A 21,279-nucleotide genomic window follows, 5' to 3' on the forward strand; every position below is an offset into this window, starting at 1 on the left:
ACATATAACACATGTGAAAGCTTCCCGAGAAGTCGTGGGGAACTTTATGCTGAATGTAACATCCTTGATTATGAGTGCTTTGCTGGTGGGTCAGTGATGGTCTGGAGAGGCACATGCACTGAGGTATGCACAGGCCTCTACAGGCAAGGCAACGGCACAATGAGTGCAGTTAGGTATGGGCATGAAATTCTCCGACCCACTGTCAGACCCTACGCTGGTGCAATGGCTCCTGGCTTTCTTCCTGCTGCCCGGCCTCATCCGACAAGAGTATGCAGGCAGTTTGCGTGGGGACTGATACCGCTGACTGACACTCCCCACCCCCCAACCCTATATTGGCCTACTTGACCAAAATTCAATACAACACCCCTGGGGCATTTAGCTTTGGTCCATCTGACACCACCAGGTTGGAACTCAGACTGTCCAGGAGCTCAGTGATGCCCTGGTCCAGATCTGGGGAGAAGATTCCCCGGGAGACATTCAGTCGTCTCAATCGGAGCATGCCCCGTGGTGTGGCATGCATACAAGGACATAAGAGCTTGAATGGATGATAGAAAAACTTGAAAGTAGCCTGTGCTTTCTTTGCCTGCGCTTGAAATGCTAGTCAACCTCCCCCAGCTATAAGAACCTGTGTCCATCTTAAAGCCTTGCTGCTGAAGAAGCCCAGCTAGCTCAGTCGGGAGAGCATGAGACTCTTAATCTCAGGGTCGTGGGTTCGAGCCCCACGTTGGGCGAGGGGACTTTTGTGCAAATGCCCGCAAGAGAGAAAACACGTGTGTATAGAGAACAGCAAATGGCGTGTTGTGCAAAGGAAGATGAATGTATGGTAACAGAAACCAAAGTTACACTGTCGTGTCTGCACAAGTCCACATCTCCACCATTTAATTTGATGATTCTGGACTAAATTTCAAGAGAGCTTAGCAAAAAAGCAACACTCTAGGTTTACCAGCATCCCTACTCTCACCTAGGGTCACAAACTATGGGTAGTGAATGAAAGCATGAGCTCACAGATATAAGCAGCGCAATGAGTTTTCGCCGTCGGGTGGCAGTGCTCGGCCTCGGAGATTGGATGACAAGCTTAGTATTTCAGGAGGAACTCAGATTACAGCTGCAACTCCTCCACATCGAAAGGAGCCTGCTGAGGTGGTTCGGACATTTGAACATCCAGGATGACTTTGAAGAGGTGGTTGGTCAACTCGTCAGGATGGCCGAGTGGTCTAAGGCGCCAGACTCAAGGATAGGCTCCTTCCAGACAAAAGGGACTTCTGGTCTCCAAATGGAGGCGTGGGTTCAAATCCCACTCCTGACATCTACTTTCTTTACTTAAACATATGTTTTCAAGAGCTTCATCAACCTTTGTGTGTTAAACTCAACAAAGTGCGGCTTGTTGAGGTAGCTGTAGGGTTGCTGTGAAATCAGCTTTGCAGCTTATAGGAACTTTTGTAGTGAAGAGCTTTCGTTAACATGACAGAGCTCTGCTTTCTAAGTGGAAGCCTGAATTGAAATCCCGCTTGTATCTGGCATTTGTCATGGAATACCAGAATTGCCACCTCCACCACTGGCACCCTGTGCTTTTCACAGAGGACAGCGGATTTAACCTTAGAACATATAACACATGTGAAAGCTTCCCGAGAAGTCGTGGGGAACTTTATGCTGAATGTAACATCCTTGATTATGAGTGCTTTGCTGGTGGGTCAGTGATGGTCTGGAGAGGCACATGCACTGAGGTATGCTCAGGCCTCTACAGGCAAGGCAATGGCACAATGAGTGCAGTTAGGTATGGGCATGAAATTCTCCGACCCACTGTCAGACCCTACGCTGGTGCAATGGCTCCTGGCTTTCTTCCTGCTGCCCGGCCTCATCCGACAAGAGTATGCAGGCAGTTTGCGTGGGGACTGATACCGCTGACTGACACTCCCCACCCCCCAACCCTATATTGGCCTACTTGACCAAAATTCAATACAACACCCCTGGGGCATTTAGCTTTGGTCCATCTGACACCACCAGGTTGGAACTCAGACTGTCCAGGAGCTCAGTGATGCCCTGGTCCAGATCTGGGGAGAAGATTCCCCGGGAGACATTCAGTCGTCTCAATCGGAGCATGCCCCGTGGTGTGGCATGCATACAAGGACATAAGAGCTTGAATGGATGATAGAAAAACTTGAAAGTAGCCTGTGCTTTCTTTGCCTGCGCTTGAAATGCTAGTCAACCTCCCCCAGCTATAAGAACCTGTGTCCATCTTAAAGCCTTGCTGCTGAAGAAGCCCAGCTAGCTCAGTCGGGAGAGCATGAGACTCTTAATCTCAGGGTCGTGGGTTCGAGCCCCACGTTGGGCGAGGGGACTTTTGTGCAAATGCCCGCAAGAGAGAAAACACGTGTGTATAGAGAACAGCAAATGGCGTGTTGTGCAAAGGAAGATGAATGTATGGTAACAGAAACCAAAGTTACACTGTCGTGTCTGCACAAGTCCACATCTCCACCATTTAATTTGATGATTCTGGACTAAATTTCAAGAGAGCTTAGCAAAAAAGCAACACTCTAGGTTTACCTGCATCCCTACTCTCACCTAGGGTCACAAACTATGGGTAGTGAATGAAAGCATGAGCTCACAGATATAAGCAGCGCAATGAGTTTTCGCCGTCGGGTGGCAGTGCTCGGCCTCGGAGATTGGATGACAAGCTTAGTATTTCAGGAGGAACTTAGATTACAGCTGCAACTCCTCCACATCGAAAGGAGCCTGCTGAGGTGGTTCGGACATTTGAACATCCAGGATGACTTTGAAGAGGTGGTTGGTCAACTCGTCAGGATGGCCGAGTGGTCTAAGGCGCCAGACTCAAGGATAGGCTCCTTCCAGACAAAAGGGACTTCTGGTCTCCAAATGGAGGCGTGGGTTCAAATCCCACTCCTGACATCTACTTTCTTTACTTAAACATATGTTTTCAAGAGCTTCATCAACCTTTGTGTGTTAAACTCAACAAAGTGCGGCTTGTTGAGGTAGCTGTAGGGTTGCTGTGAAATCAGCTTTGCAGCTTATAGGAACTTTTGTAGTGAAGAGCTTTCGTTAACATGACAGAGCTCTGCTTTCTAAGTGGAAGCCTGAATTGAAATCCCGCTTGTATCTGGCATTTGTCATGGAATACCAGAATTGCCACCTCCACCACTGGCACCCTGTGCTTTTCACAGAGGACAGCGGATTTAACCTTAGAACATATAACACATGTGAAAGCTTCCCGAGAAGTCGTGGGGAACTTTATGCTGAATGTAACATCCTTGATTATGAGTGCTTTGCTGGTGGGTCAGTGATGGTCTGGAGAGGCACATGCACTGAGGTATGCACAGGCCTCTACAGGCAAGGCAACGGCACAATGAGTGCAGTTAGGTATGGGCATGAAATTCTCCGACCCACTGTCAGACCCTACGCTGGTGCAATGGCTCCTGGCTTTCTTCCTGCTGCCCGGCCTCATCCGACAAGAGTATGCAGGCAGTTTGCGTGGGGACTGATACCGCTGACTGACACTCCCCACCCCCCAACCCTATATTGGCCTACTTGACCAAAATTCAATACAACACCCCTGGGGCATTTAGCTTTGGTCCATCTGACACCACCAGGTTGGAACTCAGACTGTCCAGGAGCTCAGTGATGCCCTGGTCCAGATCTGGGGAGAAGATTCCCCGGGAGACATTCAGTCGTCTCAATCGGAGCATGCCCCGTGGTGTGGCATGCATACAAGGACATAAGAGCTTGAATGGATGATAGAAAAACTTGAAAGTAGCCTGTGCTTTCTTTGCCTGCGCTTGAAATGCTAGTCAACCTCCCCCAGCTATAAGAACCTGTGTCCATCTTAAAGCCTTGCTGCTGAAGAAGCCCAGCTAGCTCAGTCGGGAGAGCATGAGACTCTTAATCTCAGGGTCGTGGGTTCGAGCCCCACGTTGGGCGAGGGGACTTTTGTGCAAATGCCCGCAAGAGAGAAAACACGTGTGTATAGAGAACAGCAAATGGCGTGTTGTGCAAAGGAAGATGAATGTATGGTAACAGAAACCAAAGTTACACTGTCGTGTCTGCACAAGTCCACATCTCCACCATTTAATTTGATGATTCTGGACTAAATTTCAAGAGAGCTTAGCAAAAAAGCAACACTCTAGGTTTACCTGCATCCCTACTCTCACCTAGGGTCACAAACTATGGGTAGTGAATGAAAGCATGAGCTCACAGATATAAGCAGCGCAATGAGTTTTCGCCGTCGGGTGGCAGTGCTCGGCCTCGGAGATTGGATGACAAGCTTAGTATTTCAGGAGGATCTCAGATTACAGCTGCAACTCCTCCACATCGAAAGGAGCCTGCTGAGGTGGTTCGGACATTTGAACATCCAGGATGACTTTGAAGAGGTGGTTGGTCAACTCGTCAGGATGGCCGAGTGGTCTAAGGCGCCAGACTCAAGGATAGGCTCCTTCCAGACAAAAGGGACTTCTGGTCTCCAAATGGAGGCGTGGGTTCAAATCCCACTCCTGACATCTACTTTCTTTACTTAAACATATGTTTTCAAGAGCTTCATCAACCTTTGTGTGTTAAACTCAACAAAGTGCGGCTTGTTGAGGTAGCTGTAGGGTTGCTGTGAAATCAGCTTTGCAGCTTATAGGAACTTTTGTAGTGAAGAGCTTTCGTTAACATGACAGAGCTCTGCTTTCTAAGTGGAAGCCTGAATTGAAATCCCGCTTGTATCTGGCATTTGTCATGGAATACCAGAATTGCCACCTCCACCACTGGCACCCTGTGCTTTTCACAGAGGACAGCGGATTTAACCTTAGAACATATAACACATGTGAAAGCTTCCCGAGAAGTCGTGGGGAACTTTATGCTGAATGTAACATCCTTGATTATGAGTGCTTTGCTGGTGGGTCAGTGATGGTCTGGAGAGGCACATGCACTGAGGTATGCACAGGCCTCTACAGGCAAGGCAACGGCACAATGAGTGCAGTTAGGTATGGGCATGAAATTCTCCGACCCACTGTCAGACCCTACGCTGGTGCAATGGCTCCTGGCTTTCTTCCTGCTGCCCGGCCTCATCCGACAAGAGTATGCAGGCAGTTTGCGTGGGGACTGATACCGCTGACTGACACTCCCCACCCCCCAACCCTATATTGGCCTACTTGACCAAAATTCAATACAACACCCCTGGGGCATTTAGCTTTGGTCCATCTGACACCACCAGGTTGGAACTCAGACTGTCCAGGAGCTCAGTGATGCCCTGGTCCAGATCTGGGGAGAAGATTCCCCGGGAGACATTCAGTCGTCTCAATCGGAGCATGCCCCGTGGTGTGGCATGCATACAAGGACATAAGAGCTTGAATGGATGATAGAAAAACTTGAAAGTAGCCTGTGCTTTCTTTGCCTGCGCTTGAAATGCTAGTCAACCTCCCCCAGCTATAAGAACCTGTGTCCATCTTAAAGCCTTGCTGCTGAAGAAGCCCAGCTAGCTCAGTCGGGAGAGCATGAGACTCTTAATCTCAGGGTCGTGGGTTCGAGCCCCACGTTGGGCGAGGGGACTTTTGTGCAAATGCCCGCAAGAGAGAAAACACGTGTGTATAGAGAACAGCAAATGGCGTGTTGTGCAAAGGAAGATGAATGTATGGTAACAGAAACCAAAGTTACACTGTCGTGTCTGCACAAGTCCACATCTCCACCATTTAATTTGATGATTCTGGACTAAATTTCAAGAGAGCTTAGCAAAAAAGCAACACTCTAGGTTTACCTGCATCCCTACTCTCACCTAGGGTCACAAACTATGGGTAGTGAATGAAAGCATGAGCTCACAGATATAAGCAGCGCAATGAGTTTTCGCCGTCGGGTGGCAGTGCTCGGCCTCGGAGATTGGATGACAAGCTTAGTATTTCAGGAGGATCTCAGATTACAGCTGCAACTCCTCCACATCGAAAGGAGCCTGCTGAGGTGGTTCGGACATTTGAACATCCAGGATGACTTTGAAGAGGTGGTTGGTCAACTCGTCAGGATGGCCGAGTGGTCTAAGGCGCCAGACTCAAGGATAGGCTCCTTCCAGACAAAAGGGACTTCTGGTCTCCAAATGGAGGCGTGGGTTCAAATCCCACTCCTGACATCTACTTTCTTTACTTAAACATATGTTTTCAAGAGCTTCATCAACCTTTGTGTGTTAAACTCAACAAAGTGCGGCTTGTTGAGGTAGCTGTAGGGTTGCTGTGAAATCAGCTTTGCAGCTTATAGGAACTTTTGTAGTGAAGAGCTTTCGTTAACATGACAGAGCTCTGCTTTCTAAGTGGAAGCCTGAATTGAAATCCCGCTTGTATCTGGCATTTGTCATGGAATACCAGAATTGCCACCTCCACCACTGGCACCCTGTGCTTTTCACAGAGGACAGCGGATTTAACCTTAGAACATATAACACATGTGAAAGCTTCCCGAGAAGTCGTGGGGAACTTTATGCTGAATGTAACATCCTTGATTATGAGTGCTTTGCTGGTGGGTCAGTGATGGTCTGGAGAGGCACATGCACTGAGGTATGCACAGGCCTCTACAGGCAAGGCAACGGCACAATGAGTGCAGTTAGGTATGGGCATGAAATTCTCCGACCCACTGTCAGACCCTACGCTGGTGCAATGGCTCCTGGCTTTCTTCCTGCTGCCCGGCCTCATCCGACAAGAGTATGCAGGCAGTTTGCGTGGGGACTGATACCGCTGACTGACACTCCCCACCCCCCAACCCTATATTGGCCTACTTGACCAAAATTCAATACAACACCCCTGGGGCATTTAGCTTTGGTCCATCTGACACCACCAGGTTGGAACTCAGACTGTCCAGGAGCTCAGTGATGCCCTGGTCCAGATCTGGGGAGAAGATTCCCCGGGAGACATTCAGTCGTCTCAATCGGAGCATGCCCCGTGGTGTGGCATGCATACAAGGACATAAGAGCTTGAATGGATGATAGAAAAACTTGAAAGTAGCCTGTGCTTTCTTTGCCTGCGCTTGAAATGCTAGTCAACCTCCCCCAGCTATAAGAACCTGTGTCCATCTTAAAGCCTTACTGCTGAAGAAGCCCAGCTAGCTCAGTCGGGAGAGCATGAGACTCTTAATCTCAGGGTCGTGGGTTCGAGCCCCACGTTGGGCGAGGGGACTTTTGTGCAAATGCCCGCAAGAGAGAAAACACGTGTGTATAGAGAACAGCAAATGGCGTGTTGTGCAAAGGAAGATGAATGTATGGTAACAGAAACCAAAGTTACACTGTCGTGTCTGCACAAGTCCACATCTCCACCATTTGATGATTCTGGACTAAATTTCAAGAGAGCTTAGCAAAAAAGCAACACTCTAGGTTTACCAGCATCCCTACTCTCACCTAGGGTCACAAACTATGGGTAGTGAATGAAAGCATGAGCTCACAGATATAAGCAGCGCAATGAGTTTTCGCCGTCGGGTGGCAGTGCTCGGCCTCGGAGATTGGATGACAAGCTTAGTATTTCAGGAGGAACTCAGATTACAGCTGCAACTCCTCCACATCGAAAGGAGCCTGCTGAGGTGGTTCGGACATTTGAACATCCAGGATGACTTTGAAGAGGTGGTTGGTCAACTCGTCAGGATGGCCGAGTGGTCTAAGGCGCCAGACTCAAGGATAGGCTCCTTCCAGACAAAAGGGACTTCTGGTCTCCAAATGGAGGCGTGGGTTCAAATCCCACTCCTCACATCTACTTTCTTTACTTAAACATATGTTTTCAAGAGCTTCATCAACCTTTGTGTGTTAAACTCAACAAAGTGCGGCTTGTTGAGGTAGCTGTAGGGTTGCTGTGAAATCAGCTTTGCAGCTTATAGGAACTTTTGTAGTGAAGAGCTTTCGTTAACATGACAGAGCTCTGCTTTCTAAGTGGAAGCCTGAATTGAAATCCCGCTTGTATCTGGCATTTGTCATGGAATACCAGAATTGCCACCTCCACCACTGGCACCCTGTGCTTTTCACAGAGGACAGCGGATTTAACCTTAGAACATATAACACATGTGAAAGCTTCCCGAGAAGTCGTGGGGAACTTTATGCTGAATGTAACATCCTTGATTATGAGTGCTTTGCTGGTGGGTCAGTGATGGTCTGGAGAGGCACATGCACTGAGGTATGCACAGGCCTCTACAGGCAAGGCAACGGCACAATGAGTGCAGTTAGGTATGGGCATGAAATTCTCCGACCCACTGTCAGACCCTACGCTGGTGCAATGGCTCCTGGCTTTCTTCCTGCTGCCCGGCCTCATCCGACAAGAGTATGCAGGCAGTTTGCGTGGGGACTGATACCGCTGACTGACACTCCCCACCCCCCAACCCTATATTGGCCTACTTGACCAAAATTCAATACAACACCCCTGGGGCATTTAGCTTTGGTCCATCTGACACCACCAGGTTGGAACTCAGACTGTCCAGGAGCTCAGTGATGCCCTGGTCCAGATCTGGGGAGAAGATTCCCCGGGAGACATTCAGTCGTCTCAATCGGAGCATGCCCCGTGGTGTGGCATGCATACAAGGACATAAGAGCTTGAATGGATGATAGAAAAACTTGAAAGTAGCCTGTGCTTTCTTTGCCTGCGCTTGAAATGCTAGTCAACCTCCCCCAGCTATAAGAACCTGTGTCCATCTTAAAGCCTTGCTGCTGAAGAAGCCCAGCTAGCTCAGTCGGGAGAGCATGAGACTCTTAATCTCAGGGTCGTGGGTTCGAGCCCCACGTTGGGCGAGGGGACTTTTGTGCAAATGCCCGCAAGAGAGAAAACACGTGTGTATAGAGAACAGCAAATGGCGTGTTGTGCAAAGGAAGATGAATGTATGGTAACAGAAACCAAAGTTACACTGTCGTGTCTGCACAAGTCCACATCTCCACCATTTAATTTGATGATTCTGGACTAAATTTCAAGAGAGCTTAGCAAAAAAGCAACACTCTAGGTTTACCAGCATCCCTACTCTCACCTAGGGTCACAAACTATGGGTAGTGAATGAAAGCATGAGCTCACAGATATAAGCAGCGCAATGAGTTTTCGCCGTCGGGTGGCAGTGCTCGGCCTCGGAGATTGGATGACAAGCTTAGTATTTCAGGAGGAACTCAGATTACAGCTGCAACTCCTCCACATCGAAAGGAGCCTGCTGAGGTGGTTCGGACATTTGAACATCCAGGATGACTTTGAAGAGGTGGTTGGTCAACTCGTCAGGATGGCCGAGTGGTCTAAGGCGCCAGACTCAAGGATAGGCTCCTTCCAGACAAAAGGGACTTCTGGTCTCCAAATGGAGGCGTGGGTTCAAATCCCACTCCTGACATCTACTTTCTTTACTTAAACATATGTTTTCAAGAGCTTCATCAACCTTTGTGTGTTAAACTCAACAAAGTGCGGCTTGTTGAGGTAGCTGTAGGGTTGCTGTGAAATCAGCTTTGCAGCTTATAGGAACTTTTGTAGTGAAGAGCTTTCGTTAACATGACAGAGCTCTGCTTTCTAAGTGGAAGCCTGAATTGAAATCCCGCTTGTATCTGGCATTTGTCATGGAATACCAGAATTGCCACCTCCACCACTGGCACCCTGTGCTTTTCACAGAGGACAGCGGATTTAACCTTAGAACATATAACACATGTGAAAGCTTCCCGAGAAGTCGTGGGGAACTTTATGCTGAATGTAACATCCTTGATTATGAGTGCTTTGCTGGTGGGTCAGTGATGGTCTGGAGAGGCACATGCACTGAGGTATGCTCAGGCCTCTACAGGCAAGGCAATGGCACAATGAGTGCAGTTAGGTATGGGCATGAAATTCTCCGACCCACTGTCAGACCCTACGCTGGTGCAATGGCTCCTGGCTTTCTTCCTGCTGCCCGGCCTCATCCGACAAGAGTATGCAGGCAGTTTGCGTGGGGACTGATACCGCTGACTGACACTCCCCACCCCCCAACCCTATATTGGCCTACTTGACCAAAATTCAATACAACACCCCTGGGGCATTTAGCTTTGGTCCATCTGACACCACCAGGTTGGAACTCAGACTGTCCAGGAGCTCAGTGATGCCCTGGTCCAGATCTGGGGAGAAGATTCCCCGGGAGACATTCAGTCGTCTCAATCGGAGCATGCCCCGTGGTGTGGCATGCATACAAGGACATAAGAGCTTGAATGGATGATAGAAAAACTTGAAAGTAGCCTGTGCTTTCTTTGCCTGCGCTTGAAATGCTAGTCAACCTCCCCCAGCTATAAGAACCTGTGTCCATCTTAAAGCCTTGCTGCTGAAGAAGCCCAGCTAGCTCAGTCGGGAGAGCATGAGACTCTTAATCTCAGGGTCGTGGGTTCGAGCCCCACGTTGGGCGAGGGGACTTTTGTGCAAATGCCCGCAAGAGAGAAAACACGTGTGTATAGAGAACAGCAAATGGCGTGTTGTGCAAAGGAAGATGAATGTATGGTAACAGAAACCAAAGTTACACTGTCGTGTCTGCACAAGTCCACATCTCCACCATTTAATTTGATGATTCTGGACTAAATTTCAAGAGAGCTTAGCAAAAAAGCAACACTCTAGGTTTACCTGCATCCCTACTCTCACCTAGGGTCACAAACTATGGGTAGTGAATGAAAGCATGAGCTCACAGATATAAGCAGCGCAATGAGTTTTCGCCGTCGGGTGGCAGTGCTCGGCCTCGGAGATTGGATGACAAGCTTAGTATTTCAGGAGGAACTTAGATTACAGCTGCAACTCCTCCACATCGAAAGGAGCCTGCTGAGGTGGTTCGGACATTTGAACATCCAGGATGACTTTGAAGAGGTGGTTGGTCAACTCGTCAGGATGGCCGAGTGGTCTAAGGCGCCAGACTCAAGGATAGGCTCCTTCCAGACAAAAGGGACTTCTGGTCTCCAAATGGAGGCGTGGGTTCAAATCCCACTCCTGACATCTACTTTCTTTACTTAAACATATGTTTTCAAGAGCTTCATCAACCTTTGTGTGTTAAACTCAACAAAGTGCGGCTTGTTGAGGTAGCTGTAGGGTTGCTGTGAAATCAGCTTTGCAGCTTATAGGAACTTTTGTAGTGAAGAGCTTTCGTTAACATGACAGAGCTCTGCTTTCTAAGTGGAAGCCTGAATTGAAATCCCGCTTGTATCTGGCATTTGTCATGGAATACCAGAATTGCCACCTCCACCACTGGCACCCTGTGCTTTTCACAGAGGACAGCGGATTTAACCTTAGAACATATAACACATGTGAAAGCTTCCCGAGAAGTCGTGGGGAACTTTATGCTGAATGTAACATCCTTGATTATGAGTGCTTTGCTGGTGGGTCAGTGATGGTCTGGAGAGGCACATGCACTGAGGTATGCACAGGCCTCTACAGGCAAGGCAACGGCACAATGAGTGCAGTTAGGTATGGGCATGAAATTCTCCGACCCACTGTCAGACCCTACGCTGGTGCAATGGCTCCTGGCTTTCTTCCTGCTGCCCGGCCTCATCCGACAAGAGTATGCAGGCAGTTTGCGTGGGGACTGATACCGCTGACTGACACTCCCCACCCCCCAACCCTATATTGGCCTACTTGACCAAAATTCAATACAACACCCCTGGGGCATTTAGCTTTGGTCCATCTGACACCACCAGGTTGGAACTCAGACTGTCCAGGAGCTCAGTGATGCCCTGGTCCAGATCTGGGGAGAAGATTCCCCGGGAGACATTCAGTCGTCTCAATCGGAGCATGCCCCGTGGTGTGGCATGCATACAAGGACATAAGAGCTTGAATGGATGATAGAAAAACTTGAAAGTAGCCTGTGCTTTCTTTGCCTGCGCTTGAAATGCTAGTCAACCTCCCCCAGCTATAAGAACCTGTGTCCATCTTAAAGCCTTGCTGCTGAAGAAGCCCAGCTAGCTCAGTCGGGAGAGCATGAGACTCTTAATCTCAGGGTCGTGGGTTCGAGCCCCACGTTGGGCGAGGGGACTTTTGTGCAAATGCCCGCAAGAGAGAAAACACGTGTGTATAGAGAACAGCAAATGGCGTGTTGTGCAAAGGAAGATGAATGTATGGTAACAGAAACCAAAGTTACACTGTCGTGTCTGCACAAGTCCACATCTCCACCATTTAATTTGATGATTCTGGACTAAATTTCAAGAGAGCTTAGCAAAAAAGCAACACTCTAGGTTTACCAGCATCCCTACTCTCACCTAGGGTCACAAACTATGGGTAGTGAATGAAAGCATGAGCTCACAGATATAAGCAGCGCAATGAGTTTTCGCCGTCGGGTGGCAGTGCTCGGCCTCGGAGATTGGATGACAAGCTTAGTATTTCAGGAGGAACTCAGATTACAGCTGCAACTCCTCCACATCGAAAGGAGCCTGCTGAGGTGGTTCGGACATTTGAACATCCAGGATGACTTTGAAGAGGTGGTTGGTCAACTCGTCAGGATGGCCGAGTGGTCTAAGGCGCCAGACTCAAGGATAGGCTCCTTCCAGACAAAAGGGACTTCTGGTCTCCAAATGGAGGCGTGGGTTCAAATCCCACTCCTGACATCTACTTTCTTTACTTAAACATATGTTTTCAAGAGCTTCATCAACCTTTGTGTGTTAAACTCAACAAAGTGCGGCTTGTTGAGGTAGCTGTAGGGTTGCTGTGAAATCACCTTTGCAGCTTATAGGAACTTTTGTAGTGAAGAGCTTTCGTTAACATGACAGAGCTCTGCTTTCTAAGTGGAAGCCTGAATTGAAATCCCGCTTGTATCTGGCATTTGTCATGGAATACCAGAATTGCCACCTCCACCACTGGCACCCTGTGCTTTTCACAGAGGACAGCGGATTTAACCTTAGAACATATAACACATGTGAAAGCTTCCCGAGAAGTCGTGGGGAACTTTATGCTGAATGTAACATCCTTGATTATGAGTGCTTTGCTGGTGGGTCAGTGATGGTCTGGAGAGGCACATGCACTGAGGTATGCACAGGCCTCTACAGGCAAGGCAATGGCACAATGAGTGCAGTTAGGTATGGGCATGAAATTCTCCGACCCACTGTCAGACCCTACGCTGGTGCAATGGCTCCTGGCTTTCTTCCTGCTGCCCGGCCTCATCCGACAAGAGTATGCAGGCAGTTTGCGTGGGGACTGATACCGCTGACTGACACTCCCCACCCCCCAACCCTATATTGGCCTACTTGACCAAAATTCAATACAACACCCCTGGGGCATTTAGCTTTGGTCCATCTGACACCACCAGGTTGGAACTCAGACTGTCCAGGAGCTCAGTGATGCCCTGGTCCAGATCTGGGGAGAAGATTCCCCGGGAGACATTCAGTCGTCTCAATCGGAGCATGCCCCGTGGTGTGGCATGCATACAAGGACATAAGAGCTTGAATGGATGATAGAAAAACTTGAAAGTAGCCTGTGCTTTCTTTGCCTGCGCTTGAAATGCTAGTCAACCTCCCCCAGCTATAAGAACCTGTGTCCATCTTAAAGCCTTGCTGCTGAAGAAGCCCAGCTAGCTCAGTCGGGAGAGCATGAGACTCTTAATCTCAGGGTCGTGGGTTCGAGCCCCACGTTGGGCGAGGGGACTTTTGTGCAAATGCCCGCAAGAGAGAAAACACGTGTGTGTATAGAGAACAGCAAATGGCGTGTTGTGCAAAGGAAGATGAATGTATGGTAACAGAAACCAAAGTTCCACTGTCGTGTCTGCACAAGTCCACATCTCCACCATTTGATGATTCTGGACTAAATTTCAAGAGAGCTTAGCAAAAAAGCAACACTCTAGGTTTACCAGCATCCCTACTCTCACCTAGGGTCACAAACTATGGGTAGTGAATGAAAGCATGAGCTCACAGATATAAGCAGCGCAATGAGTTTTCGCCGTCGGGTGGCAGTGCTCGGCCTCGGAGATTGGATGACAAGCTTAGTATTTCAGGAGGAACTCAGATTACAGCTGCAACTCCTCCACATCGAAAGGAGCCTGCTGAGGTGGTTCGGACATTTGAACATCCAGGATGACTTTGAAGAGGTGGTTGGTCAACTCGTCAGGATGGCCGAGTGGTCTAAGGCGCCAGACTCAAGGATAGGCTCCTTCCAGACAAAAGGGACTTCTGGTCTCCAAATGGAGGCGTGGGTTCAAATCCCACTCCTGACATCTACTTTCTTTACTTAAACATATGTTTTCAAGAGCTTCATCAACCTTTGTGTGTTAAACTCAACAAAGTGCGGCTTGTTGAGGTAGCTGTAGGGTTGCTGTGAAATCAGCTTTGCAGGTTATAGGAACTTTTGTAGTGAAGAGCTTTCGTTAACATGACAGAGCTCTGCTTTCTAAGTGGAAGCCTGAATTGAAATCCCGCTTGTATCTGGCATTTGTCATGGAATACCAGAATTGCCACCTCCACCACTGGCACCCTGTGCTTTTCACAGAGGACAGCGGATTTAACCTTAGAACATATAACACATGTGAAAGCTTCCCGAGAAGTCGTGGGGAACTTTATGCTGAATGTAACATCCTTGATTATGAGTGCTTTGCTGGTGGGTCAGTGATGGTCTGGAGAGGCACATGCACTGAGGTATGCACAGGCCTCTACAGGCAAGGCAACGGCACAATGAGTGCAGTTAGGTATGGGCATGAAATTCTCCGACCCACTGTCAGACCCTACGCTGGTGCAATGGCTCCTGGCTTTCTTCCTGCTGCCCGGCCTCATCCGACAAGAGTATGCAGGCAGTTTGCGTGGGGACTGATACCGCTGACTGACACTCCCCACCCCCCAACCCTATATTGGCCTACTTGACCAAAATTCAATACAACACCCCTGGGGCATTTAGCTTTGGTCCATCTGACACCACCAGGTTGGAACTCAGACTGTCCAGGAGCTCAGTGATGCCCTGGTCCAGATCTGGGGAGAAGATTCCCCGGGAGACATTCAGTCGTCTCAATCGGAGCATGCCCCGTGGTGTGGCATGCATACAAGGACATAAGAGCTTGAATGGATGATAGAAAAACTTGAAAGTAGCCTGTGCTTTCTTTGCCTGCGCTTGAAATGCTAGTCAACCTCCCCCAGCTATAAGAACCTGTGTCCATCTTAAAGCCTTACTGCTGAAGAAGCCCAGCTAGCTCAGTCGGGAGAGCATGAGACTCTTAATCTCAGGGTCGTGGGTTCGAGCCCCACGTTGGGCGAGGGGACTTTTGTGCAAATGCCCGCAAGAGAGAAAACACGTGTGTATAGAGAACAGCAAATGGCGTGTTGTGCAAAGGAAGATGAATGTATGGTAACAGAAACCAAAGTTACACTGTCGTGTCTGCACAAGTCCACATCTCCACCATTTAATTTGATGATTCTGGACTAAATTTCAAGAGAGCTTAGCAAAAAAGCAACACTCTAGGTTTACCAGCATCCCTACTCTCACCTAGGGTCACAAACTATGGGTAGTGAATGAAAGCATGAGCTCACAGATATAAGCAGCGCAATGAGTTTTCGCCGTCGGGTGGCAGTGCTCGGCCTCGGAGATTGGATGACAAGCTTAGTATTTCAGGAGGAACTCAGATTACAGCTGCAACTCCTCCACATCGAAAGGAGCCTGCTGAGGTGGTTCGGACATTTGAACATCCAGGATGACTTTGAAGAGGTGGTTGGTCAACTCGTCAGGATGGCCGAGTGGTCTAAGGCGCCAGACTCAAGGATAGGCTCCTTCCAGACAAAAGGGACTTCTGGTCTCCAAATGGAGGCGTGGGTTCAAATCCCACTCCTGACATCTACTTTCTTTACTTAAACATATGTTTTCAAGAGCTTCATCAACCTTTGTGTGTTAAACTCAACAAAGTGCGGCTTGTTGAGGTAGCTGTAGGGTTGCTGTGAAATCAGCTTTGCAGCTTATAGGAACTTTTGTAGTGAAGAGCTTTCGTTAACATGACAGAGCTCTGCTTTCTAAGTGGAAGCCTGAATTGAAATCCCGCTTGTATCTGGCATTTGTCATGGAATACCAGAATTGCCACCTCCACCACTGGCACCCTGTGCTTTTCACAGAGGACAGTGGATTTAACCTTAGAACATATAACACATGTGAAAGCTTCCCGAGAAGTCGTGGGGAACTTTATGCTGAATGTAACATCCTTGATTATGAGTGCTTTGCTGGTGGGTCAGTGATGGTCTGGAGAGGCACATGCACTGAGGTATGCACAGGCCTCTACAGGCAAGGCAATGGCACGAGTGCAGTTAGGTATGGGCATGAAATTCTCCGACCCACTGTCAGACCCTACGCTGGTGCAATGGCTCCTGGCTTTCTTCCTGCTGCCCGGCCTCATCCGACAAGAGTATGCAGGCAGTTTGCGTGGGGACTGATACCGCTGACTGACACTCCCCACCCCCCAACCCTATATTGGCCTACTTGACCAAAATTCAATACAACACCCCTGGGGCATTTAGCTTTGGTCCATCTGACACCACCAGGTTGGAACTCAGACTGTCCAGGAGCTCAGTGATGCCCTGGTCCAGATCTGGGGAGAAGATTCCCCGGGAGACATTCAGTCGTCTCAATCGGAGCATGCCCCGTGGTGTGGCATGCATACAAGGACATAAGAGCTTGAATGGATGATAGAAAAACTTGAAAGTAGCCTGTGCTTTCTTTGCCTGCGCTTGAAATGCTAGTCAACCTCCCCCAGCTATAAGAACCTGTGTCCATCTTAAAGCCTTGCTGCTGAAGAAGCCCAGCTAGCTCAGTCGGGAGAGCATGAGACTCTTAATCTCAGGGTCGTGGGTTCGAGCCCCACGTTGGGCGAGGGGACTTTTGTGCAAATGCCCGCAAGAGAGAAAACACGTGTGTATAGAGAACAGCAAATGGCGTGTTGTGCAAAGGAAGATGAATGTATGGTAACAGAAACCAAAGTTACACTGTCGTGTCTGCACAAGTCCACATCTCCACCATTTGATGATTCTGGACTAAATTTCAAGAGAGCTTAGCAAAAAAGCAACACTCTAGGTTTACCAGCATCCCTACTCTCACCTAGGGTCACAAACTATGGGTAGTGAATGAAAGCATGAGCTCACAGATATAAGCAGCGCAATGAGTTTTCGCCATCGGGTGGCAGTGCTCGGCCTCGGAGATTGGATGACAAGCTTAGTATTTCAGGAGGAACTCAGATTACAGCTGCAACTCCTCCACTTCGAAAGGAGCCTGCTGAGGTGGTTCGGACATTTGAACATCCAGGATGACTTTGAAGAGGTGGTTGGTCAACTCGTCAGGATGGCCGAGTGGTCTAAGGCGCCAGACTCAAGGATAGGCTCCTTCCAGACAAAAGGGACTTCTGGTCTCCAAATGGAGGCGTGGGTTCAAATCCCACTCCTGACATCTACTTTCTTTACTTAAACATATGTTTTCAAGAGCTTCATCAACCTTTGTGTGTTAAACTCAACAAAGTGTGGCTTGTTGAGGTAGCTGTAGGGTTGCTGTGAAATCAGCTTTGCAGCTTATAGGAACTTTTGTAGTGAAGAGCTTTCGTTAACATGACAGAGCTCTGCTTTCTAAGTGGAAGCCTGAATTGAAATCCCGCTTGTATCTGGCATTTGTCATGGAATACCAGAATTGCCACCTCCACCACTGGCACCCTGTGCTTTTCACAGAGGACAGCGGATTTAACCTTAGAACATATAACACATGTGAAAGCTTCCCGAGAAGTCGTGGGGAACTTTATGCTGAATGTAACATCCTTGATTATGAGTGCTTTGCTGGTGGGTCAGTGATGGTCTGGAGAGGCACATGCACTGAGGTATGCACAGGCCTCTACAGGCAAGGCAACGGCACAATGAGTGCAGTTAGGTATGGGCATGAAATTCTCCGACCCACTGTCAGACCCTACGCTGGTGCAATGGCTCCTGGCTTTCTTCCTGCTGCCCGGCCTCATCCGACAAGAGTATGCAGGCAGTTTGCGTGGGGACTGATACCGCTGACTGACACTCCCCACCCCCCAACCCTATATTGGCCTACTTGACCAAAATTCAATACAACACCCCTGGGGCATTTAGCTTTGGTCCATCTGACACCACCAGGTTGGAACTCAGACTGTCCAGGAGCTCAGTGATGCCCTGGTCCAGATCTGGGGAGAAGATTCCCCGGGAGACATTCAGTCGTCTCAATCGGAGCATGCCCCGTGGTGTGGCATGCATACAAGGACATAAGAGCTTGAATGGATGATAGAAAAACTTGAAAGTAGCCTGTGCTTTCTTTGCCTGCGCTTGAAATGCTAGTCAACCTCCCCCAGCTATAAGAACCTGTGTCCATCTTAAAGCCTTGCTGCTGAAGAAGCCCAGCTAGCTCAGTCGGGAGAGCATGAGACTCTTAATCTCAGGGTCGTGGGTTCGAGCCCCACGTTGGGCGAGGGGACTTTTGTGCAAATGCCCGCAAGAGAGAAAACACGTGTGTATAGAGAACAGCAAATGGCGTGTTGTGCAAAGGAAGATGAATGTATGGTAACAGAAACCAAAGTTACACTGTCGTGTCTGCACAAGTCCACATCTCCACCATTTAATTTGATGATTCTGGACTAAATTTCAAGAGAGCTTAGCAAAAAAGCAACACTCTAGGTTTACCAGCATCCCTACTCTCACCTAGGGTCACAAACTATGGGTAGTGAATGAAAGCATGAGCTCACAGATATAAGCAGCGCAATGAGTTTTCGCCGTCGGGTGGCAGTGCTCGGCCTCGGAGATTGGATGACAAGCTTAGTATTTCAGGAGGAACTCAGATTACAGCTGCAACTCCTCCACATCGAAAGGAGCCTGCTGAGGTGGTTCGGACATTTGAACATCCAGGATGACTTTGAAGAGGTGGTTGGTCAACTCGTCAGGATGGCCGAGTGGTCTAAGGCGCCAGACTCAAGGATAGGCTCCTTCCAGACAAAAGGGACTTCTGGTCTCCAAATGGAGGCGTGGGTTCAAATCCCACTCCTGACATCTACTTTCTTTACTTAAACATATGTTTTCAAGAGCTTCATCAACCTTTGTGTGTTAAACTCAACAAAGTGCGGCTTGTTGAGGTAGCTGTAGGGTTGCTGTGAAATCAGCTTTGCAGCTTATAGGAACTTTTGTAGTGAAGAGCTTTCGTTAACATGACAGAGCTCTGCTTTCTAAGTGGAAGCCTGAATTGAAATCCCGCTTGTATCTGGCATTTGTCATGGAATACCAGAATTGCCACCTCCACCACTGGCACCCTGTGCTTTTCACAGAGGACAGCGGATTTAACCTTAGAACATATAACACATGTGAAAGCTTCCCGAGAAGTCGTGGGGAACTTTATGCTGAATGTAACATCCTTGATTATGAGTGCTTTGCTGGTGGGTCAGTGATGGTCTGGAGAGGCACATGCACTGAGGTATGCTCAGGCCTCTACAGGCAAGGCAATGGCACAATGAGTGCAGTTAGGTATGGGCATGAAATTCTCCGACCCACTGTCAGACCCTACGCTGGTGCAATGGCTCCTGGCTTTCTTCCTGCTGCCCGGCCTCATCCGACAAGAGTATGCAGGCAGTTTGCGTGGGGACTGATACCGCTGACTGACACTCCCCACCCCCCAACCCTATATTGGCCTACTTGACCAAAATTCAATACAACACCCCTGGGGCATTTAGCTTTGGTCCATCTGACACCACCAGGTTGGAACTCAGACTGTCCAGGAGCTCAGTGATGCCCTGGTCCAGATCTGGGGAGAAGATTCCCCGGGAGACATTCAGTCGTCTCAATCGGAGCATGCCCCGTGGTGTGGCATGCATACAAGGACATAAGAGCTTGAATGGATGATAGAAAAACTTGAAAGTAGCCTGTGCTTTCTTTGCCTGCGCTTGAAATGCTAGTCAACCTCCCCCAGCTATAAGAACCTGTGTCCATCTTAAAGCCTTGCTGCTGAAGAAGCCCAGCTAGCTCAGTCGGGAGAGCATGAGACTCTTAATCTCAGGGTCGTGGGTTCGAGCCCCACGTTGGGCGAGGGGACTTTTGTGCAAATGCCCGCAAGAGAGAAAACACGTGTGTATAGAGAACAGCAAATGGCGTGTTGTGCAAAGGAAGATGAATGTATGGTAACAGAAACCAAAGTTACACTGTCGTGTCTGCACAAGTCCACATCTCCACCATTTAATTTGATGATTCTGGACTAAATTTCAAGAGAGCTTAGCAAAAAAGCAACACTCTAGGTTTACCTGCATCCCTACTCTCACCTAGGGTCACAAACTATGGGTAGTGAATGAAAGCATGAGCTCACAGATATAAGCAGCGCAATGAGTTTTCGCCGTCGGGTGGCAGTGCTCGGCCTCGGAGATTGGATGACAAGCTTAGTATTTCAGGAGGAACTTAGATTACAGCTGCAACTCCTCCACATCGAAAGGAGCCTGCTGAGGTGGTTCGGACATTTGAACATCCAGGATGACTTTGAAGAGGTGGTTGGTCAACTCGTCAGGATGGCCGAGTGGTCTAAGGCGCCAGACTCAAGGATAGGCTCCTTCCAGACAAAAGGGACTTCTGGTCTCCAAATGGAGGCGTGGGTTCAAATCCCACTCCTGACATCTACTTTCTTTACTTAAACATATGTTTTCAAGAGCTTCATCAACCTTTGTGTGTTAAACTCAACAAAGTGCGGCTTGTTGAGGTAGCTGTAGGGTTGCTGTGAAATCAGCTTTGCAGCTTATAGGAACTTTTGTAGTGAAGAGCTTTCGTTAACATGACAGAGCTCTGCTTTCTAAGTGGAAGCCTGAATTGAAATCCCGCTTGTATCTGGCATTTGTCATGGAATACCAGAATTGCCACCTCCACCACTGGCACCCTGTGCTTTTCACAGAGGACAGCGGATTTAACCTTAGAACATATAACACATGTGAAAGCTTCCCGAGAAGTCGTGGGGAACTTTATGCTGAATGTAACATCCTTGATTATGAGTGCTTTGCTGGTGGGTCAGTGATGGTCTGGAGAGGCACATGCACTGAGGTATGCACAGGCCTCTACAGGCAAGGCAACGGCACAATGAGTGCAGTTAGGTATGGGCATGAAATTCTCCGACCCACTGTCAGACCCTACGCTGGTGCAATGGCTCCTGGCTTTCTTCCTGCTGCCCGGCCTCATCCGACAAGAGTATGCAGGCAGTTTGCGTGGGGACTGATACCGCTGACTGACACTCCCCACCCCCCAACCCTATATTGGCCTACTTGACCAAAATTCAATACAACACCCCTGGGGCATTTAGCTTTGGTCCATCTGACACCACCAGGTTGGAACTCAGACTGTCCAGGAGCTCAGTGATGCCCTGGTCCAGATCTGGGGAGAAGATTCCCCGGGAGACATTCAGT

General features: G+C 48.9%; 26 non-coding genes across 26 annotated transcripts; all 26 read left to right on the forward strand.

Annotated features, from left to right (window-relative positions):
* The first annotated feature begins 658 nt into the window (after window positions 1–658).
* On the forward strand, window positions 659–731 carry trnak-cuu (transfer RNA lysine (anticodon CUU)). The gene has a single exon. It is a non-coding gene; the product is annotated as a tRNA-Lys (tRNA).
* Window positions 732–1,195: 464 nt separating this feature from the next.
* On the forward strand, window positions 1,196–1,306 carry trnal-caa (transfer RNA leucine (anticodon CAA)). Its single transcript has 2 exons — window positions 1,196–1,233; window positions 1,261–1,306. It is a non-coding gene; the product is annotated as a tRNA-Leu (tRNA).
* Window positions 1,307–2,259: 953 nt separating this feature from the next.
* trnak-cuu (transfer RNA lysine (anticodon CUU)) lies at window positions 2,260–2,332 on the forward strand. Its single transcript has one exon. It is a non-coding gene; the product is annotated as a tRNA-Lys (tRNA).
* A 464-nt stretch (window positions 2,333–2,796) lies between these two features.
* On the forward strand, window positions 2,797–2,907 carry trnal-caa (transfer RNA leucine (anticodon CAA)). Its single transcript has 2 exons — window positions 2,797–2,834; window positions 2,862–2,907. It is a non-coding gene; the product is annotated as a tRNA-Leu (tRNA).
* Window positions 2,908–3,860: 953 nt separating this feature from the next.
* Window positions 3,861–3,933, forward strand: trnak-cuu (transfer RNA lysine (anticodon CUU)). Its single transcript has one exon. It is a non-coding gene; the product is annotated as a tRNA-Lys (tRNA).
* Window positions 3,934–4,397: 464 nt separating this feature from the next.
* trnal-caa (transfer RNA leucine (anticodon CAA)) lies at window positions 4,398–4,508 on the forward strand. Its single transcript has 2 exons — window positions 4,398–4,435; window positions 4,463–4,508. It is a non-coding gene; the product is annotated as a tRNA-Leu (tRNA).
* A 953-nt stretch (window positions 4,509–5,461) lies between these two features.
* On the forward strand, window positions 5,462–5,534 carry trnak-cuu (transfer RNA lysine (anticodon CUU)). The gene has a single exon. It is a non-coding gene; the product is annotated as a tRNA-Lys (tRNA).
* Window positions 5,535–5,998: 464 nt separating this feature from the next.
* trnal-caa (transfer RNA leucine (anticodon CAA)) lies at window positions 5,999–6,109 on the forward strand. The gene is made up of 2 exons: window positions 5,999–6,036; window positions 6,064–6,109. It is a non-coding gene; the product is annotated as a tRNA-Leu (tRNA).
* Window positions 6,110–7,062: 953 nt separating this feature from the next.
* trnak-cuu (transfer RNA lysine (anticodon CUU)) lies at window positions 7,063–7,135 on the forward strand. Its single transcript has one exon. It is a non-coding gene; the product is annotated as a tRNA-Lys (tRNA).
* A 459-nt stretch (window positions 7,136–7,594) lies between these two features.
* trnal-caa (transfer RNA leucine (anticodon CAA)) lies at window positions 7,595–7,705 on the forward strand. Its single transcript has 2 exons — window positions 7,595–7,632; window positions 7,660–7,705. It is a non-coding gene; the product is annotated as a tRNA-Leu (tRNA).
* Window positions 7,706–8,658: 953 nt separating this feature from the next.
* On the forward strand, window positions 8,659–8,731 carry trnak-cuu (transfer RNA lysine (anticodon CUU)). The gene has a single exon. It is a non-coding gene; the product is annotated as a tRNA-Lys (tRNA).
* Window positions 8,732–9,195: 464 nt separating this feature from the next.
* On the forward strand, window positions 9,196–9,306 carry trnal-caa (transfer RNA leucine (anticodon CAA)). The gene is made up of 2 exons: window positions 9,196–9,233; window positions 9,261–9,306. It is a non-coding gene; the product is annotated as a tRNA-Leu (tRNA).
* A 953-nt stretch (window positions 9,307–10,259) lies between these two features.
* On the forward strand, window positions 10,260–10,332 carry trnak-cuu (transfer RNA lysine (anticodon CUU)). The gene has a single exon. It is a non-coding gene; the product is annotated as a tRNA-Lys (tRNA).
* Window positions 10,333–10,796: 464 nt separating this feature from the next.
* Window positions 10,797–10,907, forward strand: trnal-caa (transfer RNA leucine (anticodon CAA)). Its single transcript has 2 exons — window positions 10,797–10,834; window positions 10,862–10,907. It is a non-coding gene; the product is annotated as a tRNA-Leu (tRNA).
* Window positions 10,908–11,860: 953 nt separating this feature from the next.
* Window positions 11,861–11,933, forward strand: trnak-cuu (transfer RNA lysine (anticodon CUU)). The gene has a single exon. It is a non-coding gene; the product is annotated as a tRNA-Lys (tRNA).
* A 464-nt stretch (window positions 11,934–12,397) lies between these two features.
* trnal-caa (transfer RNA leucine (anticodon CAA)) lies at window positions 12,398–12,508 on the forward strand. The gene is made up of 2 exons: window positions 12,398–12,435; window positions 12,463–12,508. It is a non-coding gene; the product is annotated as a tRNA-Leu (tRNA).
* Window positions 12,509–13,461: 953 nt separating this feature from the next.
* Window positions 13,462–13,534, forward strand: trnak-cuu (transfer RNA lysine (anticodon CUU)). Its single transcript has one exon. It is a non-coding gene; the product is annotated as a tRNA-Lys (tRNA).
* A 461-nt stretch (window positions 13,535–13,995) lies between these two features.
* Window positions 13,996–14,106, forward strand: trnal-caa (transfer RNA leucine (anticodon CAA)). The gene is made up of 2 exons: window positions 13,996–14,033; window positions 14,061–14,106. It is a non-coding gene; the product is annotated as a tRNA-Leu (tRNA).
* A 953-nt stretch (window positions 14,107–15,059) lies between these two features.
* trnak-cuu (transfer RNA lysine (anticodon CUU)) lies at window positions 15,060–15,132 on the forward strand. Its single transcript has one exon. It is a non-coding gene; the product is annotated as a tRNA-Lys (tRNA).
* A 464-nt stretch (window positions 15,133–15,596) lies between these two features.
* trnal-caa (transfer RNA leucine (anticodon CAA)) lies at window positions 15,597–15,707 on the forward strand. The gene is made up of 2 exons: window positions 15,597–15,634; window positions 15,662–15,707. It is a non-coding gene; the product is annotated as a tRNA-Leu (tRNA).
* Window positions 15,708–16,657: 950 nt separating this feature from the next.
* Window positions 16,658–16,730, forward strand: trnak-cuu (transfer RNA lysine (anticodon CUU)). Its single transcript has one exon. It is a non-coding gene; the product is annotated as a tRNA-Lys (tRNA).
* Window positions 16,731–17,189: 459 nt separating this feature from the next.
* On the forward strand, window positions 17,190–17,300 carry trnal-caa (transfer RNA leucine (anticodon CAA)). Its single transcript has 2 exons — window positions 17,190–17,227; window positions 17,255–17,300. It is a non-coding gene; the product is annotated as a tRNA-Leu (tRNA).
* Window positions 17,301–18,253: 953 nt separating this feature from the next.
* Window positions 18,254–18,326, forward strand: trnak-cuu (transfer RNA lysine (anticodon CUU)). Its single transcript has one exon. It is a non-coding gene; the product is annotated as a tRNA-Lys (tRNA).
* Window positions 18,327–18,790: 464 nt separating this feature from the next.
* On the forward strand, window positions 18,791–18,901 carry trnal-caa (transfer RNA leucine (anticodon CAA)). The gene is made up of 2 exons: window positions 18,791–18,828; window positions 18,856–18,901. It is a non-coding gene; the product is annotated as a tRNA-Leu (tRNA).
* A 953-nt stretch (window positions 18,902–19,854) lies between these two features.
* On the forward strand, window positions 19,855–19,927 carry trnak-cuu (transfer RNA lysine (anticodon CUU)). The gene has a single exon. It is a non-coding gene; the product is annotated as a tRNA-Lys (tRNA).
* A 464-nt stretch (window positions 19,928–20,391) lies between these two features.
* Window positions 20,392–20,502, forward strand: trnal-caa (transfer RNA leucine (anticodon CAA)). Its single transcript has 2 exons — window positions 20,392–20,429; window positions 20,457–20,502. It is a non-coding gene; the product is annotated as a tRNA-Leu (tRNA).
* Window positions 20,503–21,279: the final 777 nt, after the last annotated feature.

Source organism: Rhamphochromis longiceps, linkage group LG22 (genome assembly GCF_057381845.1).
Source record: "Rhamphochromis longiceps isolate RC_006_pf linkage group LG22, R_longiceps_female_GT1.1, whole genome shotgun sequence".
Classification (NCBI taxonomy): domain Eukaryota; kingdom Metazoa; phylum Chordata; class Actinopteri; order Cichliformes; family Cichlidae; genus Rhamphochromis; species Rhamphochromis longiceps.